Source organism: Stenella coeruleoalba (assembly GCF_951394435.1).
Source record: "Stenella coeruleoalba genome assembly, chromosome: 3".
NCBI lineage: Eukaryota > Metazoa > Chordata > Mammalia > Artiodactyla > Delphinidae > Stenella > Stenella coeruleoalba.
In genome coordinates, this window is record NC_137148.1 from 118,522,229 (window position 1) to 118,547,076 (window position 24,848).

Here is a 24,848-nt window from a genome sequence, read left to right on the forward strand (position 1 = left end):
AGAAGTATCTTTATCTTTGAAAAATTAATACATGATTGTTGTCAACAATTTAAATAACGTGGAGATTAAGACAGAGAAAGTAGAAGTATACCATTAATAGGACACACTCCCCCACTGCCCTCCCCTGACCCCGCCCCCCACCCTGCCAGGCATCTGCCCTGGCATCACTAATGACAGTTTGATGTCTGTTCTTCCAGAAGGTTCTGCTGGTTTCCCGTGTGTGGTGTTTACATAATAATCAGTGAGGAGATCCTATTCTGTACCTTGTACATCACAGGCATATTTCTAGTCTATCCAACAGCTCTCTTCTCCTTTTTGACGGCAGCACAGTATTCCACTGTAAGAATGGATCAACTTCCTTTTTTTTCTAATCTCTGCTCTAACAGATCTTTTACTCTCCTGGGAACCTGTCTCAGCTCCCACCTACCATGCCCTCGTCTGGCTTCTGCCTCAGGAAACTGCACCGACGGGAAGGTGGTCAAGAGGTGAAAGGGGCAGTGGTGGGCCCCCTATGGGAGACTGTAGGATGAGTGTAGTCTATCCTCGCCTTGCTGGGGTACACAGGAAGTTCTTCTCTCTTCCTCGCCCTGCCAAATGGTTCTTCTGTCTGGCTAAGACAAAGCTGCACGTTTTATGGGAATCATCTTTGAAAGGATCAAGAGGATCATTTCAGAGAAACATAAAAGACTGTCTTCTTAGACTGTCACACTGTATCATTTGGGACCCCCCACTCGGGGCATGCACACCTTGGGACTGTCAGGATGACCAGAGATCATCCAGGCCAGTCTCCTGCCTCTGTCCAAGATGCATGAGCAGCCCCTTGATTAAAGTTCTTCTCTTGGGAGCTACTTTGTGTGATTAACAAGTCCATTAGTTAGAAATGTGCTGCTCCTTTTCCCTGGAAAGGTGCTCTAGCTTAAAGGATTCAGGTGAGGCCACTTATTAGCTATGTGCTCTTGATCAAATTTCATATTTTCCTGTATCTCAGTTTCCTCACCAGTGGAATGGGGATATCTAATTTCGTATGGCTTTTTTTTTTTTTGGTAACTTAAATTAAATATTGATATATACATAGCATATTTGGTGTATTATATAATAGATGCTAAGCACTCAATGATGGGAATGATTATACCCTGAGTCCGAATAGTTCTCATTGTGCTTTAAACCCAGACTTTAGAGATCATCTAGATCACTGGTTCCTAACCCTGGCTGCACACTAAATTTACCTGGGGAGCTTTAAAAAAAAAGCCAGTGCCAGGCTGGTCTGAGGTGGGATCAGGGAGAGGGGTCAGTGTTTTTGAAAATCTCCCTGGGGAATTCGAATTTGTACCATGGTTGAGAACTACTGAGTCTAGTCCAGTGATTTCATTTTCCAGATGAGGAAACAGTGAGGCCTAGAGTGGGGAAGGACTCGCCCTGGTTATAGAGCCCCGACCAGAAGGACCCAGGTCTCTCTTATCCTGGATGCCAACCTCCAAGACTTGTCCTTATGCAGGAAACCTGTCCTCTGGGTGCCCTTCAGGTGCTGCGCCAACTTTCAGTCTCTTTCCTGAGAATCCTGTATGGATCCCTCAACTAATTCTTCCCAGGAATGGTGCTTTTTCACCCTCTGGTCCCAGTCTGATGGTCACCTGCTCAAAGAGTTCTCTGGATTAAAAGCTGCTGTTCAACAATATGACCCTTTAATCATAGCACTTAGAGCGTGTGAAATAATCCTGTTAAGTCATTTGTTCGTTCGTTCATTCATTCATTCAAAAATCCAAGCCCCCTGGGGGCAGGGGCTGATTCTATCTTGTTCCTGCTGAACAGAGCCTAGAATGGTGACCAACGCTTAGTGAAAAATACTCATTAAATGACTGAACGAAAGAAATCCCAGGAGGGCAGTTGAGTGTATTTTATTTTTCTAGTCCTAGCCATCTGATTCTCATTACTCCTACAGCTTGGGAAGCCTCTCTGTGCTTTGGCGTTTTATAAACCTCGTGTGTGTACGTCGACATTTTAACCATAAATCCAGAGTTTAGGGGTGGAAAAATTCGAGGCCAGGGGATTGGAGGAGGTGGATAAAAACGACCCGGAGGTCTGAAGCAGGGGCGGCGCTGCCCCAGGGTTGGAGGGGAAGAGGGGAACCGTCGGGCGGGCGCCCCTCCGCCCCCTCTGTGTCGCCTCGGCGGGTGTCCCCGGGCTACGACATCTATCAGAGGGGTGCGCAGCTGCAAACTTCTCCAGTCCCGGGATGGCGTGGCGGGGGGGGGGAAAGCCGCCGCCGCGGGGGAGGGTATGTGGCCCGGGGGCTGCTCGGGCAGCAGCCCCCGCATTCCGGCAGAGCGCGCGCCCCGGGAGGTGGCGCCTTGGGGAGGCTGTAATTTTTTTTTTTTTTTTTTTGGAGCCGCAGGGGAGCGGTGGGTGGGAGGGAGGGGGGGGCCAGTGTGTGTCCCTTTAAGAGCCCGAGCGCTGCCCCCGCCTCGCAGGCGCCCGGAGCCTCACAAAAGAACAGGATGTTGTTGATTTGTCACCAAACCACAGAGAGGAAATGATTGTAAATTTCCTTTAAACATCCCCACCGCGCTCCGGCCGCCCCCGCTTCCGCCTCCGCCGCCCCCGCCCGGCCGCGCGCAGCGGGGCCTCGGCGCTCCAGCCGGGCACCCGCGCCCCGGCCTCCCGGCCTCCCAGGCCAGGCCACAGGCCCGGGCCGGCTCCGGGGCGCCTGCGGGAGGAGCCCCCACCCCCCCCGCGCCCCCCTCTCGCGTTCCAGTTGCTTTCTTCTGATTATTTTTTCAGCAGCTGCCGCAGAGAAAGGGCCTCAGCTCGTGTGCAGCCGCGCGCGCCGCCCTTCCTTCCTCCGCATTTTCTTTCTTGAACGGAGGAGACCCGCGCTGTCGCCCCGGGCCCTGCCCAGGAAGGGTCTGAGCGCTCCTCCGCCCCGCTGAGCCTCACGACTCCTTACACAGGCACTGGTCATTAGCTCCCCAGGGTCGGGAGGCGGGGAGGAACTAAGGCCCGGGGAAGTTAAGTGATAGCTGAAAGTCACCAGCTCCTGGAACCCCCCTCGGTTTGAGACCCCCCTACCTAGGTTTGAGACACCCCAAGCTTATGTTTGTAACCCCGCAGCCACACAGCCACCGGAACATCCCAGAAGTCCCAAGCCATCAAAGGTAGCAGTTTCCAGTGGGAAGTCCAACGTAACAGTTAACATCAGACCAGGTTATTTCATGAGGCGCATCCCACCATTTACAGCCGGACACCCGTTTCAGGAGCTGCTTGGGCCTCAGTTACACCCGTGACTTTCTGCACCCTTACCTGTCCCGCCCCCCTCATTGCTTGGTAAGATTTCTAGAAGCCTCTGGTGGAGTTCAAGTTTGCTCCCAACCTGCGGCCCGTGGTGGAGTGGTCGTCTGGTCTGTGGTCTAGGGAAGGGCTGCCTTTGCTGTGCAGTGTTCTTCGGGAGCAGTTAATGCTTGTGACTCCGGCACTGGCTGCACTGGGCTTCTTGGCTTGAATGTTCAAAGTACCAGCTAATGTGCCGTGGTTAGTGTGTTCTCTCATTCCATCCTTACAATAGTCTCATGAGGTTGGCATTGCTATTCTGTTTATACAGATCAGGAAATTGAGGTTCAGAGAGGTGAGGAACCTGATCAGCTCACACAGAGTAAGGTGCCAGTGATGGGACTCATTCAGTCACCACTCTCTGGTTACTGGTGGTGTCCCTCTTTGGTACTTTAAATCTGATTATTTGGTTAGGGGGACTGGTAGTAAAAGGACGCAGGGAATTTTCGTTGCGTGTTTTGTCACCCCACCCTCCAGGGAGCTCTGGGCCAGATCCCACTTTCTGGGAAAAAAGAACCTGAGCGGCTGATACCCTCAGGCTGGAATCTTCCCTTTTGGGGATGTATGAGGTCCTGAGTGGCTTGGAGGAAGAGGGGCACCTGGTGTGGAGTCTTAAGTTCTTTCCACTCTACTGGAATGGGAAAATAGGATCCTTGAAAAGGATTGACCTGGTGCTGTATTCCTAAGGCCAAATAGCCCCCTTCGTTTCAAGACCCTGGATTCTAAGCTCAGAGCTGGTGAGGTGGATGCGGGTGAGGAGGGGTTGTGTTTGCCTCCGGCTAGCACCAGCGTCCTGTAGAACAGTCATTGGCATCGCATGCCTGCCGTGTGCCTTGCACTGTGCCATGTGCTGTATCTGGGCTTTCTCATTTTGATCCTAAGAAGGATCCTAAGAGATGAAAAGTTGGTTTCCAGGGAGGCTGTGCCCCTAGGAAGGGTGGAGTGGGGATTTCCATCCTTCCCCACAGGGTCCCCGTGTCTGTGTAAGAGGGAGCCATCCAGGCACCCCAGAAACAGCGCTGCAGTGCTTCCCTTCAGTCGGTGCGGAAAGCCAAGAGGGTCCTCGATGCTGGTGAATTTTGAGAGAGGAGTGCAGTGGCCTTTGGCTCCTTTGTGCTGCAGCTGTCTGCAGTTCCTCAGCACTGAGCACATTCGTTGATGGATTTCCAGAGCGGCTGCGGTATCTCCACCTGTCCTTTTTGCTTTTATACATTGCCAGTCACTGAGGCATCCGGGTCCGGAGCACTTGGGAGGGAGAGCCATCTGCTTAATTGTTTCCAGTCCTCAGATGAGGAGCGCTGGGTACCAATATGCTGAGTTGTTGGTCTGAGCGGCTGCCTTGAGGCAGGGCAAGACACCAGGAGTCAGGGCCCCCAGCCTCCACGGCCATGCGGTTCTAGGCAAGCAGGAACCAGAGGCAGGTCATCTAATGTCTCTTGGCTTCGGTTTCCTAGCCTGTGAAGAACTCTGGCCTCTGTGGTCTCTGATGGCCCTTTTAGTCATCGTCATCAGAAAAATAGCTTCTGTTTATTCATTCAGCTAATATTTATTAAATACCCACTCTATGCCAGGCGCCTCTGTTGTAGGTGCTGGAGATACAAGCAGTCAACAAAACAAAAGCTCTGCCTTCTTGGAGTTTATCTTTTAGGTGAAGGAAACAAAATATATATATATATTTATTTATATATGTAAATTTAAAAAAATATATATGTTTGACCCTTTACCCAGGGGTTAGGATCTCCGACCCCCGCTCAGTTGAAAATCCACGTACTACTATCTCTGCCTCAAAAACAAAGGATTCGATAAATGACTCATCCAAGGACAGGAAGCTGAAAGAGTTTGGATAGAATCAAGACTCAAACGCTCAACATGTTCTTTGAATTCCATATATTGTGATCTCTAATAGAACACAAACTTTTCCCCACACTTAATTTAAAGATCTGTAAAACGAAAATACAGGTGCTATATTTACTGAAAATATTCGCATATAAACGAACCTGCACAGTTCAAACCCATGTTGTTCAAACTGTGTGTGTGTGTGTGTGTGTGTGTGTGTTTGTGTAATATGTCAGGTAGTGTTTTGTGCTATGGACTCAAATGAAGGGGGGATGCAGGGTGTGTGTATGAGAGAGGGGAGTAGTATTTTATTTTATTTAAGGTGGTAAGGGAAGGCTCCCTGATAAGGTGACATTTGAGCTTTGAGATGGAGGGGAAGGACTGAGCCACGCAGCTTTCTGGAAGTTTGCTTTAGCAGTTGGAATGGCAGCACTGAGGGCCATAGATGGGAGCAGGTTGCATAGCACTTAGAGTGTGTTAGGTACTGTGCTAAGTGCTTTATGTCATACATTTAATCCTGTTATCGATGTATTTTATTTGAAGAAGCCGAGTTTCAGAGAGGTTAAGTGATTTGCCCAAGGCCACGCAGCTAGTAGGTAGTGGAGGTGAAATTCAAATGCTTATCTTAACCATCATGTTGCTTCCCACTCAGGGACTCTCCTTATGGAGCTGGTGTTTAATTCATGATGTGTTTTTTGTTTTGTTTTGTTTTTGCCACGCTGCAAGGCTTGTGGGATCTTAATTCCTGGACAAGGGACTGAACCGGGGCCATGCAGTGAAAGCGCAGAGTCCTAACCACTGGACCGCCAGGGAACTCCCCATGACTTGGTTCTTATGATTTCTTGGGGAGTAAGTGTCAAAAGTGGCCAAGGTGACTCCTGGCCCCTGAGTTGCATGGTTTTGAGGGGGAGAGCTCAGGGCCCGAAGTTCCTTTTTATGAGTGGAAGAAGGTAATCTGTTTGATGCTGGAAAACCCCGTGTTGTGTTTATGGCCGAGTGAAAAACACCTTCAGATTAGTGTAAACAAGAGAAATGGGAGAACAGGGTAGCCTGAGTCCCTCTGCCCCCCTCCTTGGTTTTAATTTCCCCATGATGGGTCCCACACAGCATGTTGTGTGATACAGCGATAACGAAAACACTTGGATTAGTGAACTGAGATTTACAGGGCAAACAGGAGCCAGAGGAGGAGATAGCAGTCATCGCTCTTATTTGCAGGCAGATATCCAAATTGCCACTTGCTTGCTTTTTCTTCCTGACACTATCACCTACTCTGCTTAATTAGAACCTTCTTCTTCCCCGTATCATTTCCAATGCCTGCACAGCCGGCTGCTCGGCACAGTCTGTGAAGCTGCACGCAGAACGCTTTCCCAGAGCCCAGGGAAGATGAGTCAGAAACACAGCACATGAAAGCCAGGGACGGGACCTGTACATCAGGCTGTGCGCCTGCCTGTCCATTGGCCTCGTGGAGCAGGACGAGGAGGGCTGGACCCAGGGCCACAGAGAGGAAGCTCCACGCGTTTCCCAGCTCTCCTCAGTTCCCCACCCCCCCGAGCACCCTCTTTGGTGTGGGCAGCAGAGACAGTGAATTCCCCAGACAGCAGACCCCTGCCAGCGCACTTGCCAAAACCACATCGAAAGAGTTCAGTCCTGCCCCAAAGTATTTATGGAATATTTTACTATGTTCAAAATATCGTTCTAGGGCTTCCCTGGTGGCGCAGTGGTTGAGAGTCCGCCTGCCGATGCAGGGGACACAGGTTCGTGCCCGGGTCCGGGAGGATCCCACATGCCGCGGAGCGGCTGGGCCCGTGAGCCATGGCCGCTGAGCCTGCGCGTCCGGAGCCTGTGCTCCGCAACGGGAGAGGCCACAACAGTGAGAGGCCCGCGTACAGCAAAAAACAACAACAACAACAAAAAATCGCTCTAGACTCCGAGAGGGATGAGAGGTAGCCGGGGACTGAGGTAAACAAAACACTGCCAAATCCTACAGTAGAGTAGAAAGGACAGACAAAAGTAGCTCATGAGGATTTTTGGCCAAATTCATTTCTTTAATAAATATTTATTCAGTACCTACTATTTATCAGGCGTTGTTCCAGGCACTGAGAGGACCCAGCAGTGGCAAGACATGCAAAAAAGTCCCTGCCCACGTGGATTTACAGTCTACCTGAATGGGGGAGGGGCAGGGCAGTAAGTTCATTACTAAAGAGCCTAAGAACTATGGAGAAAAACAAAGTGGGGCAGGTGGTGAGAGAGCCCCCTGGCTTAGAATTTTAAAAGGAAGTAAGTAAAGGCAGGGTAGTGTGGTGGAGACTGACAGATCTGATCTGGGACCTGGGCTTTGACATCTACTAGCTGTGTGATCAACTGGTCTGAACCTTATTTCTCATCTGTAAAGTGGGGCTAGTCATAGGCACTCCTAAAGGGATTAAGTGAGGAAAAATATATATAAAATACATACTTAATTAGGGGTCTGTGACTGTTAGTTGTTCTTAGTATTGTGTGTGCTTATAATAGGGTGATGGGGAACTGAAGTAGTGGCTAATTACGTTTGGAAGTAAAGGGATTATTATCCGTGTCACCTTTCCTTTCTTCTAGGAATCAGTTTGCCCGTACACAGGGAGAAGGCAGGAGTACTACGGGTGAACTCTGGAGGCTAGAATTCAGATTGGAGGGGATTTAGATACGGGTTTGGTATGTGGGATGTAGTTGGAAGTTGGACGATTGTCGGTATTTTGCATTCTCTTTTTAAATTGATTTTCCACATGCTTTGTGTTCACCCCAATATTCCAATAACAAGCCTGGCAGGGAGGCCGGGGCTGCCCATTAGACAAATGGGAAAACAGGCACAGGATGTGAGTGCCCGGCCAAGGTCACCTCCAGTCTCCAGAGGAGATCTCCTGCCGGCCTCGAGATGAGTCATCCTGGAGTGTTGCTCCGGGGTGAAATCACAAAGGAAGGCAGGCTTGGATTTATTGCAGGCAGTCCAGGAAGTTTCCTGTTCTTGAGAAATCTCAGAAACAGTAACCCTCCACCCGAGGGGCCTTATTCTTTGGAGGTCTGCCTCCTGCGTAGTCCCAAATCCCCAGAAGCTATGGGATCTGACTTGTGAGGAAGATGGTCTTAGAAGCCTTTGGCATAAACAGAGGAGAAAGAAAGGAGATGAAAAGAGGGAGAGGGTGCAGTGGTTGAGAGCTTGGGATCGGAGTTTGGTGGTTCTGCCACTTACCAGCTTCGGAAAGTCCTAGAACCTTCTCCAGGCTTCATTTCCTCATTTGTAAGATGGAATAGTAACGGTCCCTAACTCCCAGGTTGTTGGCAAAGTGACATGCAATGGTGAGTGCCAAGGGTTTAGCACAGCGCCCGGCAGGAGGAGGCCCTTAGTAATGTGAGCTGTTATCACTGGAGAGGAAAATGGGGCCGCGCTGGGTAAAGGAGTGAGGGTGAGAGGGCCCCCAGGTTACTGCATCCCTGCTGATGCTGAGCCATTTAGATGAGGTCTTAATGAAGCTCTTTCCACCTGGGGCACTTAGCGTCAGTCACACAGTAGATGCGATCTTGGCCCTCAAGGAGTTTCTGCTGGGACCAGCAGAGCAGGAACAGACAAGCATCCCATGTCCTCTGGTCCTTGCTCACCCTCACTGGCATCGTGATTCAGAGGGCACGGCGGGCCTGCCTGGGAGCATTCCCCCTCAGTTACCTCTCTCCCCCTCACCTTAACCTTTGCTTCTCCGCCTCAGACCTATTATTCGTCCTGTGTCTCTTGGCTCCATAGAATGAAAATAATGAGCCCTGTCACCGCTGATAACTGTCTACAAACGAATCAAGCCCCACCCCAGTCATCTGCCTCTGGGTGAACACCCTCTGTCTGCTGCAAACCGTCCTGCTGGAGCCTGGTTCCCAAATCCAGGCAGTGGGAACCCACCGCCTTTCGAGGGTGGTGACACCCTACTGGGCAGCCTTGTGGTTTGCTGAGGGTGCCTAAGGGTTCTGCAACCAAGGTGGAAAGCTCTAAGAGTTTTTTTTTATGAATCTGCCCTTCATCCTCCAGCCTTACTTCCTCACCACTCCCTGTCCCCCTTGGATGTAGATTTCCTTAAGAAAGCTGATTCCAGCCCATTCCAGTTGAGCTGAAGCGTTGCATGGGCTTGGGGTGGGAAAGCTCCAGAGGCTCCAGGTTTTTCTGTCTTTCATAGAAATTGTCCCAAGAGCAAGACCTCTTAGGAATAGTACCCCCTAGCATGAGTGAGAAGGGCAGGGGTTTTGGTCAGAAGAGTCTTATTTAATTGTATTATTCTAGTCCAAAAGAGTCTAGTCCTATTGATGTTTGTATATTTTGTTAAGATATAGTAATCTTAAGAGGGAAAAAAAACCCCAAAACACCATGTGTCTTCTGCTCTTTAACGGACCCTGCCCTTTTGCCTGGGATCCGTTCTCATCTTTATCTTCCCACATATGCACATGATGTGAAGTCTCTCGCCAGGAGCCTGGATTGTGCTAAACCTTTTACGTTCGCGATAACTCTAGAAGGAAGGAATTATCATCCCTATTCCTTTGATGAAGGGACCGAGGCTCTGAGAGGTCATGTCGTCATGGTTGGCAAAACTGGGATTCAAACCCAGTTCTTATTCCATCCAAAGCCTGCAGACTATGCGATAGGTATGATTTCTGTGACTGTGTTTTTCATTCAGCATTATAGTATAGACCTTTCCCCCGTGTGCCTCTATAGCCTTCCTAATTACTGTTTAAAATGGGAACGTAAGATTCCCTGAACCATCATCGTGTAACCATTTTCTCCTTTTGGGCGTTTGTGGGCAAGGTCATTGGCTAAGGGCTGCTGAGCAGTGGTGGCAGTAAAGGGACACAGCATGGGAAGGGGGAAAGTTCGGGCTGTTGGAAGCAGGAGCACACTGCAGCTGAGAGGAACACACGGAATGCACACCCCCTTGCTCATTTTTACATTAGGAACTTGAGTTGGCAACTCTGCACTACCTGGTCATTATTTCAGCCATGTGAATTGGTGTGGGGCTGGGTCACGATGGCAGCAGTTCTCAGCTCTAGTGAGGGAGGTAGCGAAGGACCCATCCTCTTGAGGTAGACAGGAAAGGAGTTTTTAAGCTCCATTTTACTGATGAGGAATCTGATCTCGGGGATGGCAGGCGACTTGCCATAGCATAGGTCTGAAGTGGCGAGCTGAAGAATAGAGCATTGGCGTTCGGACTCCTGGTGCCCTTCTCCTCCGTTGACCTAGCGTTTGTTTCTCCTCCTCTGGTCATCTCATCCAGGCCTCTTTTCTTCCTGATACATGGGGATGTTTCCCAGGTAAACCTTAGATGTACAAATGCAGATTAGATACAGACCTTACATGGGAATTCCCTGGCGGTCCAGTGGTTAGGACTCCACACTCTCACGGCCAAGGGCCAGGGTTCAATCCCTGGCTGGGGAACTAAGATCCCACAAGCCACGTGGCGTGGCCAAAAAAAAAAAAAAAAAAGATACAGATGTTACAGAAAGGCTAGACCCATGTGGATGAGCTGTTTCTAAAGAAGGGCCCAGTGGTTAGCAGAGAAAATCAGAACTTGTTTCCTATAAACTTCCAGGTAGAGGCGGGTTTTTGTCTTGTTGGCCCAGGGTGGAGATGGTAGCTCAGTTTCCTCCTTTAAATCTTTAAGATTTAAAGAAGCTTCTCAGCCTCTGCCTGGAGCAGTACTGTAAACATCTTTTTCGAGTCCAAGCCGTGGTCACTGCACATTTTTCTTTCACGGGAGAAAGACTGGAGTCCTATTTATAGGGGCTTTTGCAAATAGCATCAAGTTTATAGAATGACAAGCCAGATTTAAATGAAAAAAAAATGTTGTTTATGTCAGCTCTGCAGCTTATCAATATAAAATGAAGATTAAGATTCATTTATATGAATAGACCATTTTGGGGAGGGGTGTTAAAAATTCATATGCCTTTGCTAATGGAACCATTTCCACATTCACAATGGGGAAAAAAAAACACAAAAAAACAAGGTTCATAAAAGCTTCCCTGGAACAACCAGAAAAAGGAGTGAGTTCCTGAAAATACAAATTGGCGGTATTATCTTTGCATATTAGCAAAATTCTTTAACCTTTCAAATAGTGTATTGTGGACCTGGTATGCTGTTTTGTGAATTTAGCATCTTCTTTTAATTCAGACCTTCTCTAGACTGTGTTTCTCTGCGCTTACTCTGAGCCAGCCTGTGCTAGCCCATTTTGTACTCACCGTGGCCTTGCATCCTTACAACTCACCTTTCAGACAGTCAGGGATCCTGTGTGCCTCGCTCCATGAACACAGTTTAAGAAGAGCTCCCTCTAGAGTTTTACGACCTGGGACCCTGGAGGTGTAGTTATGAGTGATGACCAAATTCTGAAAGGTTTCTAATGGGAAGTGAGTGGCAGAGCAGGATTTGAATCCGGGTCTGAATAGCCCATAACACATACTGTTTGGCACTACCGAATTCTGCCTTGAAATGGGCAAGTCTGTGCTGAGCCTCTTCTTTGGAGTAAGACACCCTGTCAGGAAGGTACCTCAAAGGAAATGCCAAGGGGAGTTAGACTGTTCCCTCTCTTCAAGGTACCTTCAATCTAGTGTGTGTTGGAGGGTCATCCTTTATTGCAGAGAAACATTTATTACTTTGTAATCTTCGTTTTACGGATAAGGAAACAGTGAATCAAAGAGGGCAAGCGACTTGCTCAAGGTCACATAGCTTGAGACGAGACTTTTATTAGGTAGGTGCCTGTTGCTGTTAAGTGCTCAGCGGTCCGAGACACTTACGTGGACTACCTCATTCCTAGGTGCAGGGCCCGTGAAGCCCTTACAGGTCACACGGAGGCCGAGGTGCCAAGTGCTTGAAGGGTCCATGCTCAGCGCTCCTGAATTGAGTGGAGAGTCTAAGATTTATCCCCAAGGATGCCTCTAGGCTTCTGGGTCCATGTCTGTACGTGCAACAGAACTCAGGGCTCACCCACCTCTCTCCCTGTGGTGAAGTGTCCCTGCTTTGGCAAGCCGACTCAGGAGACCTCCCGTCCCCAGAGCTTCCCCCAGAGCTTCCCTAGCAGGACAGAGGCCACTGAGGCCTGCTGAGCTGAGCTGTGCAGTGTGGAAATATTTGGGCTGTACACGCTGAGGAAAGCCTGCAGGGATGCCCATTGCTGTCAGAGAGCTGTGAGCCCCGGGGCCTAGGTTTTCCAGGTCCCACCACCTAGGAGCTTCGAGAACTCTCGCAGCCCACCTGCTCCGCTCAGAAGTGGGCATCAGGATAACACGGACTCCCTTGCAGAGTTGGGTGGATAGGTGAGAAATGCTGACTCTGTCGGACACAGGAGTTGATACTTCACTCATGTTTCTTTCCCTCCTCTTTCCTTCTTGCCTCCCTTCCCTCTTAATCTCTAGCTGGTTAATAAGCCCTGTAGGGCTTTCTTGCTGCCTTCACATCTGCAGTGACAGCACTTTCCTGTCCTATACTCTAGGCCCCCCAGAAGCTGTCCTGCTGTACATGAAGCTTGTTGGAGCGGCACAGAAGAAGAATGAAAAAACGCTGGGGTCTCCACGTAACATACCAGGAGGGGGTCCAGTGAGTCCATATTTTAGAGGCACCCAGCCTGCGTGTTCATCCTAGCCTCTGCCACGTTGGCTGTGTGACCTGGGGTATGTTATTTAACCTCTCTGTGCCTCTGTTTCCAAATTTGCAAAATGGGAATGAGAACAGTACTTAGAGATGCAGGGAGTATTTAAATGCAATATTGCATTAGAGCCGCTGGCACAGGTGAGTGCTGGGAACTGTTATGTAAAACAGGCACCAAATCCAGCTGGAAGGGACTTTAGACAGCAGGACCTATCTCTCTATTTTAAAAAATTAATTTATGTATGTAATCAACAATAGCAAGAGCTAACAGCAAAAGCTAACGTTTATTGAGCACTTACCACGGGCCAGGCACTGTGCCAAGTACTTCTCATTAACTTGTTAAAAAATGTGAAGGTACGGGGCTTCCCTAATGGCACAGTGGTTAAGAATCCACCTGCCAATGCAGGGGACACGGGTTCGATCCCTGGTCCGGGAAGATCCCATGTGCCATGAAGCAGCTAAGCCCGTGTGCCACAACTACTGAGCCTGAGCTCTAGAGCCCGCGAGCCACAGCTACTGAGCCTCTATGCTGCAATTACTGAAGCCCATGCGCCTAGAGCCCGTGCTCCGCCACAAGAGAAGCCACCGCAAGGAGAAGCCCGCGTACCGCAACGAAGAGTAGCCGCCCCCTGCTCGCTGCAACTAGAGAAAGCCCGCGCGCAGCAACGAAGACCCAACGCAGCCAAAAAAAAAAAAAAAAAAAAGTGAAGGTACAAGTGAGGTGTGTCTCCTTCCCACCCCCAGTTGCCCTCCACAGAGGCAGTCACTCTTACCAATACTCTGTGTATCTTTACTGATGTCCTCTGTGGACATACAAAGATTTAAATCTCTTTTTACCCCTTCAACTTTAAATAGAGGAAACTTGGGCTCAGGGAGGAAACACAGCAATTTGTCGTAATAGTTCCTATTCTGTGTAGGGCCGCTGCTCCCTGTGCTGTGTGATTTTGAATCCTTCCTTCAACCCTGCAGAAAAAGCTGTATTGTGTAGAATAAATACTCCAAGCCTTAGTTTACCTCAGTGCATTGATCGAGGATTAAATTAGATAATCCGTGTAGAGGGATTTATCAGCGTTCCTGGCACATCAGAACTGCTCAGGAGATGGTGGCTGCAGGGGAGGATCAAGATTTTATAGGAGCTCGAAGCTTGTACAATTTGAGAGCTGCCTTTAAGAGAAATAATACAAAATTATGAATCCAATATTAAGAGTATTTATTTAGAGTGAGAAAAGAGCTCCAACAGTTTACATATTTTAAAAGCCATCAAGGGCTTCCCTGGTGGCGCAGTGGTTGAGAGTCCGCCTGGGAAGATCCCACATGCCGCGGAGCGGCTGGGCCCCTGAGCCATGGCCGCTGAGCCTGCGTGTCCGGAGCCTGTGCTCCACAACGGGAGAGGCCACAACAGTGAGAGGCCCACGTACCGCCAAAAAAAAAAAAAAAAAAAAAAAAAAAGCCATCAAATACCTCCAGCACTATAAAATCCATAAGAATAAATAACAGAACATTTTTGTTAATTAACTGCCTGACACGCCTCTATTATACTTTTCATTCCTACATTTTCTGGCCTCATAGTCATTGTGATCACTTCTTCGTTTGATAACAATTTTCTAATATAATTTTCTGAAGAGAGAATAAAAGATAATTCAGCCTTTTCTCTGGCCTGGTTGATCAAACTTTGCTCTTTGTTATTGACAATTTATTTATTTTTAAAAATTTTATGGAAGTATAGCTGACTTACAATGTTGTATTAGTTTCAGGTGAACAACAAAGTGATTCAGTTATACATATATCTATATATATCTATTCTCTTTTAGATTCTTTTGCATTATTGGTTATTATAAGATAGTGAGTATAGTTCCCTGTGCTATACAGCAGGTCCTTGTTTATCTATTTTATATATAGTAGAGTGTATGTGTTAATCCCAAACTCCTAATTTATCCCTCCCTCCCCGCCTTCCCACTTTGGTAACCATAAGTTTGTTTTCTGTGTCTGTGAGCTTATTTGTTTTGTAAATAAGTTCATTTGTATAATTTTTTTTAGATTCCACATAAAATTGATATCATGATATTTTTCTTTCTCTGCCTAACTTACTTCACTTATTATGATAATCTCAAAGGTCCATCCCTATTGCTGCAAATGGCAATATTTCATTCTTTTTTTGTGGCTGAGTAGTATTCCGTTGTACATATGTATCACATCTTCTTTAGCCACTCCTCTGTTGATGGACGCTTAGGTTGCTTCCGTGTCTTAGCTATCCTGAATAGTGCTGCTGTGAACATAGGTGGTGTTGTTGACAGTGTAGATGTGGAAAATGAGTAAATTCATACAGATACACTCACTGTTTGTAGTATTACTACCCGTTTGTGTCTCATAAACAGAGGAATTTTGGTGAATTCTATTTTGTACAATTCTCATCGAAAATGAAAAGAAGCTCTGGTGTGTTATAACTGACTGCATGGAGGATGTTTCTGACAGAAGAGAACTTCCCTCAACTGGGGGAACCGAATCCTTTACTTAGGATTTTACAGGTCTATGAATTGTTAGCATTTCTCATAGGCTGGTGTCCGATGCTATACATTTTAAACTTTCCTCCTTCCCTACCACACACGTCCATGTTGGGCTCTGTTGAACACGTTCATGTGGCGATTCCACCACTGATGTGGCGTCAGGAAGTGGCTGGTAGGCCCTGGGTGCAGGCGGACTCCTGGGAGCTGGGCCTCCACTGGACGTTAGCAGTAATTCAGCACATGTGGAGGTGATGGCGCACCACATAAACATAGCCCACTAAACTCAAACTCAGTGTCCGCTCCCCCCCACCGCCCCCCAGCTTTGACTCCTGCGTTGGGAGTCCCTGAATGCCCAAGGCCGCTGGAACATTACCCAGCACGAGGGCATGAGTGACAGAGGGAAACTGGAGTGAGGAGAGACAGCGCTCTTTCCCGTCATGGTTAAGACTTGACTTTGGCAAAGCTTAGAGAAACCCAAGATCACGTGAACACGTTTCTTTCCAGACCCCCTCCCAGGACCTTGGAAGGGGCTGTCGTAAGCAAGGGCTCTGAAGCTTCAGGTCTTTGAGCTCCGCCGAGCACCTGGTTAGTTGTTATCGTGTTCTGGTTAAGAGCAGTGTCGTCTGAGAGAGAGCCGTGCAGCCCGCTTGGGAGCTGCGTGATCCCGGCTCAACTGATTCCCTCCAGGAACCTGCTTCCTCAGGAGTAAGCTTGACACGCTTCCTAGTATTTAGCTCTCCGGGAATGTGAACTCCATGAGGGCAGGCACCGGTCTGTTTGTTGCCGTGTCCACGGTGTCCAGGACACATAGTCCACACCCAAACATCTGTTTTGTGGATTTAATGAAACGCAGGATGTTTGGGTGTTGAGCCCCAGGCTCTCAGAGAAAAGGAATCCAAGGCACAGTGAGCGTAATTCCCTTTCCTGTACTATACGCTGCCTCTAGTCAGACCTAAGGCAGACCCTGGGTCTCTGGGCCTCCTTTCCTTCCCGCTGACCCTCCCACGTGAGCTGAATAGGAAGGGGAAGCTTAACTCACTTCCGAGAGCCTGAGATAATCATCTGAGTTATTCCCTCTGTTATGGACATGAGCCAGGGTCCCTGGGTCACATCCCTGGAATTTGCTCTGATCCAGGGAATCCACTGTTCCAGAGACTCGCCTGCCTTCTCCCCTTCCCTGACCTGACCTGCCCTGCGTCCTGGGGGATGGTGGGAAGCACGGGAGAGTTGGGAGAACCAAGGTGCATGGTTTTGAGCCATGAAATAGCCTGAGAATCAAGTCTGGAAGATGAATGGCTCTGGGGCTTGCAGGGCTTAGCAGGGGCAACACTGGTAATTATTGACATTCCTACCTGTGGACTCCGGGAGGCCCCTACTTCACAGCTCCCCTGGATTCTGAGAGGTCCTTGAGCACAGCTGGAAGTCACTCTGTGCAGCAGAACCTTGGAGCTGAGGCCGGAAGGGCCACCTCAGTGAGTAGTCACCTTGTCACTGACGGGAGCTATGATCTAAAGAGCCAGGTGGCTGCAGGTGGGCACTCGGCCAGCCTTGCAGAGCAGGCAACAAAACTCCAGTCTGGGCCCTGCAGGTGGAGCCCACCTGTTTGCCCTACTTCCCCTCCGCCTGGCATAGATTTCCAGCCAAGCCCTGCACCAGCTTCCACCTCTGTTTTACGATAAGCTGTTCTGATGGGGAGGGCCTGTGCTAGGATGCTTCCCTTTTATCGTGGAGCTCAGGGAAAGGATGGGGGTACTCACCGCCCACCCCTGCCCAAACCCTGCCCCATGAATAAGACAACTGGGATGTTGCAGCCTCTGCTTCCAGCCTGATTTGATTCTCTCTCCAGCCCTTGGATAATATTTATATACAAATGCTGGCTCTGATCTCCACCCAGGAAAACACCAGCTGCTATGGAACTCTTGTTACACATTATAGAGAGCAGAGCCTCACGTGGGCCCCCGTGAGCTTCTCTGGAGGATGTCGGGGAATGTTCTGTTTGTGTTTTACAAACTTATCCCAGGGCTGTGTCCAGGCAACTGAAGTTCTGTCAGAGCCGAGAAAACATCTGATTCCTTTTAGAAAAGACAAAAGGATTAGGTGTCCCTGGGACTTTGACAAATGCATTGCTAGTGGTTTTGATTGAGCTTTCGTTTAGGGAAGGTTGAGTGCAGAAGTGAGAACGCCAAAGACCCAGGCTGTCAGTGCTGAGAAGATGCCTGGAGATGGGCACAGATTCTGTGTAGATCCCTACACCGTTCGTTGGTAGGGATGTAAAGTAATGCAGCCTTTTGGAGGGAAATTTGGCACCATCTTTCACATAAAATGAGAATGGCCTTTGATGCAGTCATTCCATGCCTTGGAACCTACCCTACAGTGTGCCTGCCCATGTACACAAAGACCTATGTTCACAAATGCTCACTGCAGCAAAAGTAGGAAATCACCTGTGTTTCTCAGCGGGGAGCTGGCTCAATGAATTGCGGTTCATCCTAATAATGGAATACAGTTGTCCATTGAAGAAGAACAGGGCAAATCACAACAATGGCCAACGCATAGAGGACTTACTCTACCCACTATTCTAAGTGCTTTATGTATTTTACAGTATTTACAATGTTAACTCATTTAATCTTCACAGCAATCCTTTGATTACTATTGTTAGAATATTTTTATAGATGAGAATAGAGCTGTTAGTTAACTTGTCCAGGGTCACACAGCTAGTAAGTTGGGGAGCTGGGCTTCAAGCCTGCTGGCCCCAGGGTCTATAACTACCTCACAAACCCCTGCATGTTCAAATATGGAAAGATGCCTCTGACTTATTAGTAAGTGAAAAATTCAAGTAGCAGAGATCTAGAGTGTGGTTTTATTTATGTAAAAAAACTGTGTGTGTGTGTATGTGCACATGTGAACACATCACATATATTTGTAAAGGTAAAGTAAAAGTTCTGGAAGAATACATATCCAATCGTTCGTTCCCTTCAGGGAGGGATATAGTAAGTAAGAAGAATTTTTTTTTTAACTTTTAACTGAATATAGTTTTTAAAAAGTTTTTTTAAATTGAGGTATAGTTGATGTACAATATTATATTAGTTTCAGGTGTACTGCATAGTGATTCACAATTTTTAAAGGTTATACTCCATTTATAGTTATTATAAAATATTGACTATATTTCCTGTGCTGTACAATATGTCCTTGTAGCTTATTTATTTTATACATGGTTAACTAGATACAGTTTTATATTTTCTCGAACAAGTGCCTTTGGAATTTTAGAAAAAGTTAGCTTGAGCCCACCGTCAAGGTAATCATAATAAAATAATAATCATTTGGTTTCTAGTTCTCAATAGCCCCTTAGAAAGGAGAGGCTTCCTATAAACATGGACTCAGAGTGACCCTTAATGATTAACTCCAAAGTATAAGACGTAGAAGGAAGCCTAATAGACCTTGCCATAAATTAGATGAAGGTAGTCCAAGGAATTGTTCTTCTGATCAGCTGAAAGGCATTTGAGATAAATACTCTTTTTTTCGTTACCCTCAGAAATCTCACCTCCTCCTGGAAGCCTTGGGCCAGACAGTGGAAGAATGATGGTGATTTTCTTGGCATACAACCCCTCCCCACTCCATCTTCACTCCCCCGCCCCCTGCGTTTAATGAGTTCACTTAGTGCATTATTGCATCTCAGGTAAACACTCCAAGTACTTGGGCTTTGTTTAATCACTGTCCCTTCAGGGTCATCCTGTAAAAATGGACTCATGTGCATTACATTTTTAGGTGCTTTACAGTTTGTAAATCTTGTCTTCATTCATGATGTCAGTGAACTGGGGCTGGTGCCTTGTCACTGTAAAGCCCAGTGTACAATATCTCTTTCAGAGTTAAACCAAGCAGGGGCCTGGGAGAGGGGCTGATGAGGAAAATGCGGGCTATCAAAAATTTAATCCCCATTTTACACCAAGGGGGAAAGGGGTGGGGTGGGAGGAACTGGGAGACTGGGATTGACACATATACACATTATTGATACTATGTATAAAACAGACAACGGATGGGAACGTTCTGTATAGCACAGAGAACTCTACCTAATGCAGTGTGGTAACCTAAATGGGAGGGAAGTCCAAAAGGGAGGGGATATCTGTATGTGTAAGGCTGATTCATTTTGTCGTGCAGTGGAGGCTAACACAACATTGTAAAGCAACCATACTCAAATAAAAATTAATTAAAAAAAATTTAGTCCCCATTTTAAAGTCCCCCACATTTAAATATTGATTTGTGAAATGTGACCCAACAGAAAGAATATAGAAAAATAGCTCTACTTACTGTGTCAGGTCATAAAGTACCCCGTGTTTCCATGTGCTTTCTTATTTTAATTCTCAAAGCAAGTTTAGGGGATAATTATTTCCATAAGGAAGCTGAGGCCCAGGGAGTTTACATAAAGTCCTCAGTTATACATGTGGACAGTGAGAGATGGATTTCTCACCCAGGCCTGTCTGTCTGCAAAATCTGAGTTGGTGAGCCTCTCAACAGAGGAAATAATAGAGAAAAAAGTATCGCTCAAATACCACCTCCCTACCATACTGTTAGCAATTTAGGTTTATTTCCTTTGTTTATCTATCTAAACAAAACTAAATTAAAAAAACACCACCTTGGTAATCAGAAGTAGTCATATCAACTGTTGATATCCTGTTTTCTTTTTTTCGCTATCTGTCTTATTGCTTCGTGACGTCATTTTAAAATGATTGCATACTTCTTCCAACTCAATAGTTAAAAAAGCTAATAACCTGGGACTTCCCTGGTGGTCCAGTGGTTAAGACTCTGTACTTGCACTGCAGGTGGCACAGGTTCCATCACTGGTCAGGGAACTAAGATCCCACATGCTGCAGGGAGAAGCCAAAAAAAACCCCCAAAAACAAAAACTAATAACCTGATTAAGAGATGGTTTAAGAACTTGAACAGACATTTCTCCAAAGAGGGCTAGAAATGGCCAACTGGTATGTGAAAAAAAGGATCAACATTACCAATCATCAGGGAAATGCACATCGAACCACAATGAGATATAACCTTACATCTGTCAGGATGTCTGTTATCAAAAAACGAAACACCATTGAGCACCTCAAAAAGTTGAGTGAAAATTATATTGGAAAACATTAAAGCCCTGTTTTGTGAGTGCTATGAGTCTGAGCTACTCCAGTCGTTGACACCTGAGTCCTAAGGACAGTTGAAGTGAATCTTCTTTCCTCACGGCCAATTTCTTCCGTCAACTCTGGAGCATTTATTCTACTCGATAGAGGAAAGCCATGTACCAATTTGTGCTGTTTGTCAATCGCTTGCTTTTTCGTGAATGTAATTGCTACTCTGATGAAATGTTCAGATTTCCTTGGAAAAGAATAAATAGCTATAAACACTTTAAAACAAAACAAACAAAAGAAAAGCATTGGCAAGGATGTGGAGAAATTGGAACCCTTGGACATGGTTGGTGGGAAAGCAAAATGGTGGAGCTGCTATGGAAAACAGTATGGAGGTTCCTCAAAAAATTCAAAATAGAATTACCATATGATCCAGCAATCTCACTTGTGGGAATTACCCCAAAGAATTGAAATCAGAGTCTTGGAGTCATATTAGTACCCCTATGTTCATAGCAGCATTATTCACAATAGCCAAGATGTGTAACCAACCTAAATATACATCGACAGATGACTTGATAAAGAAACTGTGGTGTATGCGCAAAATGGAATACTATTCTGCCCTTAAAAGGAATGAAATTCTGCAGTATGTGACAACATGGATGAACCTTGAGGAGATAATACTAAATGAAATAAGCCAACCACAGAAAGCCAGATACTACATGATTCCACTTGACATGAGCTTTCTAAAGTAGTCAAATTCATAGAATCAAAGAGTGGGACAGTGGTTGACAGGGGCTGGGGGGAGGAGGAAGAGAGGAGTTACTAATCAGTGGGCATAAAATTTCAGTCAAACATGATGAACAAGCTCTAGAGACCTTCTGTACAACACTGTCTAGAGTCAGCTATGAAGTACTATATGCTTAAAAATTTGTTAACAGGGCTTCCCTGGTGGCGCAGTGGTTGAGAGTCTGCCTGCTGATGCAGGGGACGTGGGTTCGTGCCCCGGTCCGGGAGGATCCCACATGCCGCGGAGCGGCTGGGCCCGTGAGCCATGGCCGCTGAGCCTGTGCATCCAGAGCCTGTGCTCCGCAACGGGAGAGGTCACAGCAGTGAGAGGCCCGCGTGCCGCAAAAATAAATAAATAAATAAATTTGTTAACAAGGTAGATCTCATTTTGTGTTCTTACCACAATTAAAATAAAAAAAGAAAGATAACATACTATTCCAGGAGAGTGATGTTCTTTGGAGAGATTCCTAGACATGGAATCGGTAGGTCCAAGAGTATGAATGTTTTTATGGGTTTTTAAAAAAGGTTTTAATGAAAAAAATTGAGATATAATTGACATATAACATTGTATAAGTTTAAGGTATACAAAATATTTTTATATTTTTGGATACACATTGCTAAATTACTTTTCAAGAGGGTTGTATTAATTTGCACTTCAACTAACAACTCTGAGTGTCATTTTCATCACATTCTTGTAGGCATTAGTTATAGTTAAAAAATGAAAACACACAAACAAAAGTCTGACGTGTTTGCTGAATATATACCAAATTGTTTGCAGTGGCTACTTCGGAGAGTGGGTTGGGGCTGGTGGTGGTGGTGGGAGCGGTGAAGGGGGTGTCCCTTTTCCACTTTATGTCATGTGGCGCTATGACAGATATTTTACTATAGGCATATATTACTTGTGTAATAAATATATTTTAACCTTTTGAAATAATTTGTCTTACAGACAAGTTGCAAAAAGAATACAAAGAATTCCCTGTATTCCCTTTGTAATGTGTTTTTAAAAGATGAAATAATTAAGAAATGTGCCCTGAATATCAGATGTCAGACCTTCTACCACCAAGACTCTGTAAGTCAGTTTCTTTTATTTATTCATTTATTTATTTATGGCTGCGTTGGGTCTTGGTTGCTGCATGCAGGCTTTCTCTAGTTGTGGCGAGCGGGGGCTACTCTTGGTTGCAGTGCGCGGGCTTCTCATTGCGGTGGCTTCTCATTGCGGAGCACGGGCTCTAGGCGTGCGGGCTTCAGTAGTTGTGGCTCGTGGGCTCAGTAGTTGTGACTCGCGGGCTCTAGAGCGCTGGCTCAGTAGTTGTGGCGCACGGGCTTAGTTGCTCTGCGGCATGTGGGATCTTCCCGGACCAGAGCTCGAACCCGTGTCTCCTGCATTGGCAGGCGGATTCTCAACCACTGTGCCACCAGGGAAGCCCCCAGAGTTTCTTATCAGATAGAGTAGAGCCTAACAGCAACTTGGGGAAATGCTCATTAAAATGCAGACTCCTAGGCTTTAGCAGGATCTGTGAAATCAGAATGTTTGGGGGCGAGCCTGAAAATCTGCATTTTAAACAGGCCCCCCTCATCCACACTCCTCTGTGCTTCTGAGGCCCCTCAAGGGCTGAGAACTACAGTTAAAAAGGTTCATCCTTTTGATTTTATTTCCTCTAGTAATATTGTGGCTTCCTTACTTGGAAAGCCCTCCAACGTGCAGGGCTGAAGAGAAAAGTGAGTGAAATCTGAGCATCTTTTTTGCAACTTTTCACACTTTGTGCTGCTACTGCTTAGCTGCGGCCAAGCTGTCTGTAATTTGTTTCCTCAAAAGCCTGCTGTCTCCCTCAAACTAGAAAAGACCGTTCCAGGGGAGGCCTGGCCCAAAAAGCCATGTGTTGTGGATGGTGGTGACCCTTCTCTCCATCGGCTCTCTCATCCTGGATGTTCCAGGGCGTGGCGGCTGGAGGTTTCTGGTCTCCTGCCTTGCAAGTGCAGCCAGGAGGCCCTGAAATGGGGAGGGAGCCCAGATTACAGCCCCAGGTCATTCTGTTGTTTCGTTTGTCTTATGCTGATGCTTTTCCGTGCACAGTTTGTTTCCCTTGGCCACCATGCGCATGGCCTTTCCCCATGTGTGTTACCTGTATGTTACATGTGTGTTACATTGCCAGGTCAGCTTCACGGGGGGGGGGGGGGGGGGGGCACCCCGCTCAGCTCAGTTCCTCACCTGCCCCCACCTTCTGCTTCCCGTGCCTCTACAGTCCCACCTTCGTCTCCACCCCCAGAGCTGTTCTTTCCAGCTCATGGATCTGACCATGTCACCTAATAACTTAACTTGGGGACTGAACGACTAGTGACCAGAAGGATAGCAGAAAGCCAAACCGTGGAGAATTGAATTCAAGATTAAAGAATTTTTTGTCGTTTTAAACGTTGTTTGGTCATAAGTTTATTGTTTTCTACATTAAAAAAGTAATACGACCCACCCGGTGTTACATGCCTGTATGACCTTCGAAGTGGAAGGAAAAGTTAAGAAAAAAATGTACTAATGGTTAATATAGACAATTTGGAAAATAAAAAAGTAGAAAGTAGAGGGGCAACAAGTTGCCAGCCGTTCCACTAGCCAAATTAAGCTACTGTCTGCTTTTGGGTGTGGTATAGCTTGGAGGATAAGGGCACAGGCTCTGAATCAGGCAAATCTTGAGTTCAGATCCCTTCTCTCCCTCGTCAGCTGGGGGCAACCATTGGGCAGCTTCATTATCCTCTTGGAGCTTCCGTTTTCTCCTTGGTTAAGTGAGGATAAAAATAGTTCCTATCTTGCCGTGAAGATTAAATGAGATAAGAAGGTAAAGCAGTTAGCAGGATGCTTGGTGTTAGTTCCTCTTCATCTTGTTCACTTCCTTTCAGTCCTTTCACTGTAAGTTAGTGTTTTTGTTTTCACATAGTTGTGATCACACTGTCTTTATAATTTTATTTCCTGCAGGTATTTCTTAACATGCCAGCCCAAGCATTTTCCATGCTGTTTTCAACTCCTCATAAACATACATTTTAGTGGTTGTGTAATATCCAATTGAACAGATATATCAGATACATCATAGTTCCGTTAACCATTTCTTTATTGTTAGTCATGGGCATTATTCCAGGTTCGTTGTTCGACATAACCTTATGTATGAACACCTTTACGTGTAAAATGTCACCCCTCCTCCCAATCCCTACCAGTTACAACCATTTCCTTGAGCAACATTCTTAGAAGGGAGATCATAAGGTCAAGCGGCATGAACACTTAAAGTTTTCTGACCTCTCCTGCCAAATTGGTTCCTGTAAAGTTGGCCTCCACTTATATTTTCAAGGCAATGGATGAGACTCAGGCTGAGGGACCTAGATTTTGTTACGCAGGGCAGCTCTTGGGGGTGTCAGGGTTGGAAACAATCAGTTGGAGTTTTAACGGATGCATCTAGCAGCCACTGGGAGGGTGGATGGGGGTAGGGCCAACGTTAGGGTTACCTGGTGAGACTCTGCAGCAGGGCAGTGGTGCCGTAACTGTGAACCTGGCCCTCTTCTCACGGCAGCTATTGGGTCCCATCTATATGAGAACCTGTGGTCACAGTCTCATAATCCCACTTTCTTTCTTTTTTTGTAGGTTCCATACAATTTACTTATTTTTTTCTC

The 24,848-nt window shown here is 46.8% G+C and overlaps 1 protein-coding gene across 6 annotated transcripts in view; it reads left to right on the forward strand.

Moving 5' to 3' along the window:
- The window catches only part of LOC307183733 (uncharacterized protein), a 355,278-nt gene that overhangs the window by 20,829 nt on the left and 309,601 nt on the right, over positions 1-24,848 (forward strand). For 5 of the 6 annotated variants that reach the window (XR_013827575.1, XR_013827576.1, XM_079916673.1 and 2 more), the window contains exons 3-4: positions 12,648-12,825; positions 22,147-22,269. The exons of the other annotated variant lie outside the window; for it this stretch is intronic. The gene's annotated coding sequence lies outside the window, so the exon portion shown is untranslated. The remainder of the gene's footprint in view (positions 1-12,647; positions 12,826-22,146; positions 22,270-24,848) is intronic. 6 annotated transcript variants of the gene reach the window in all.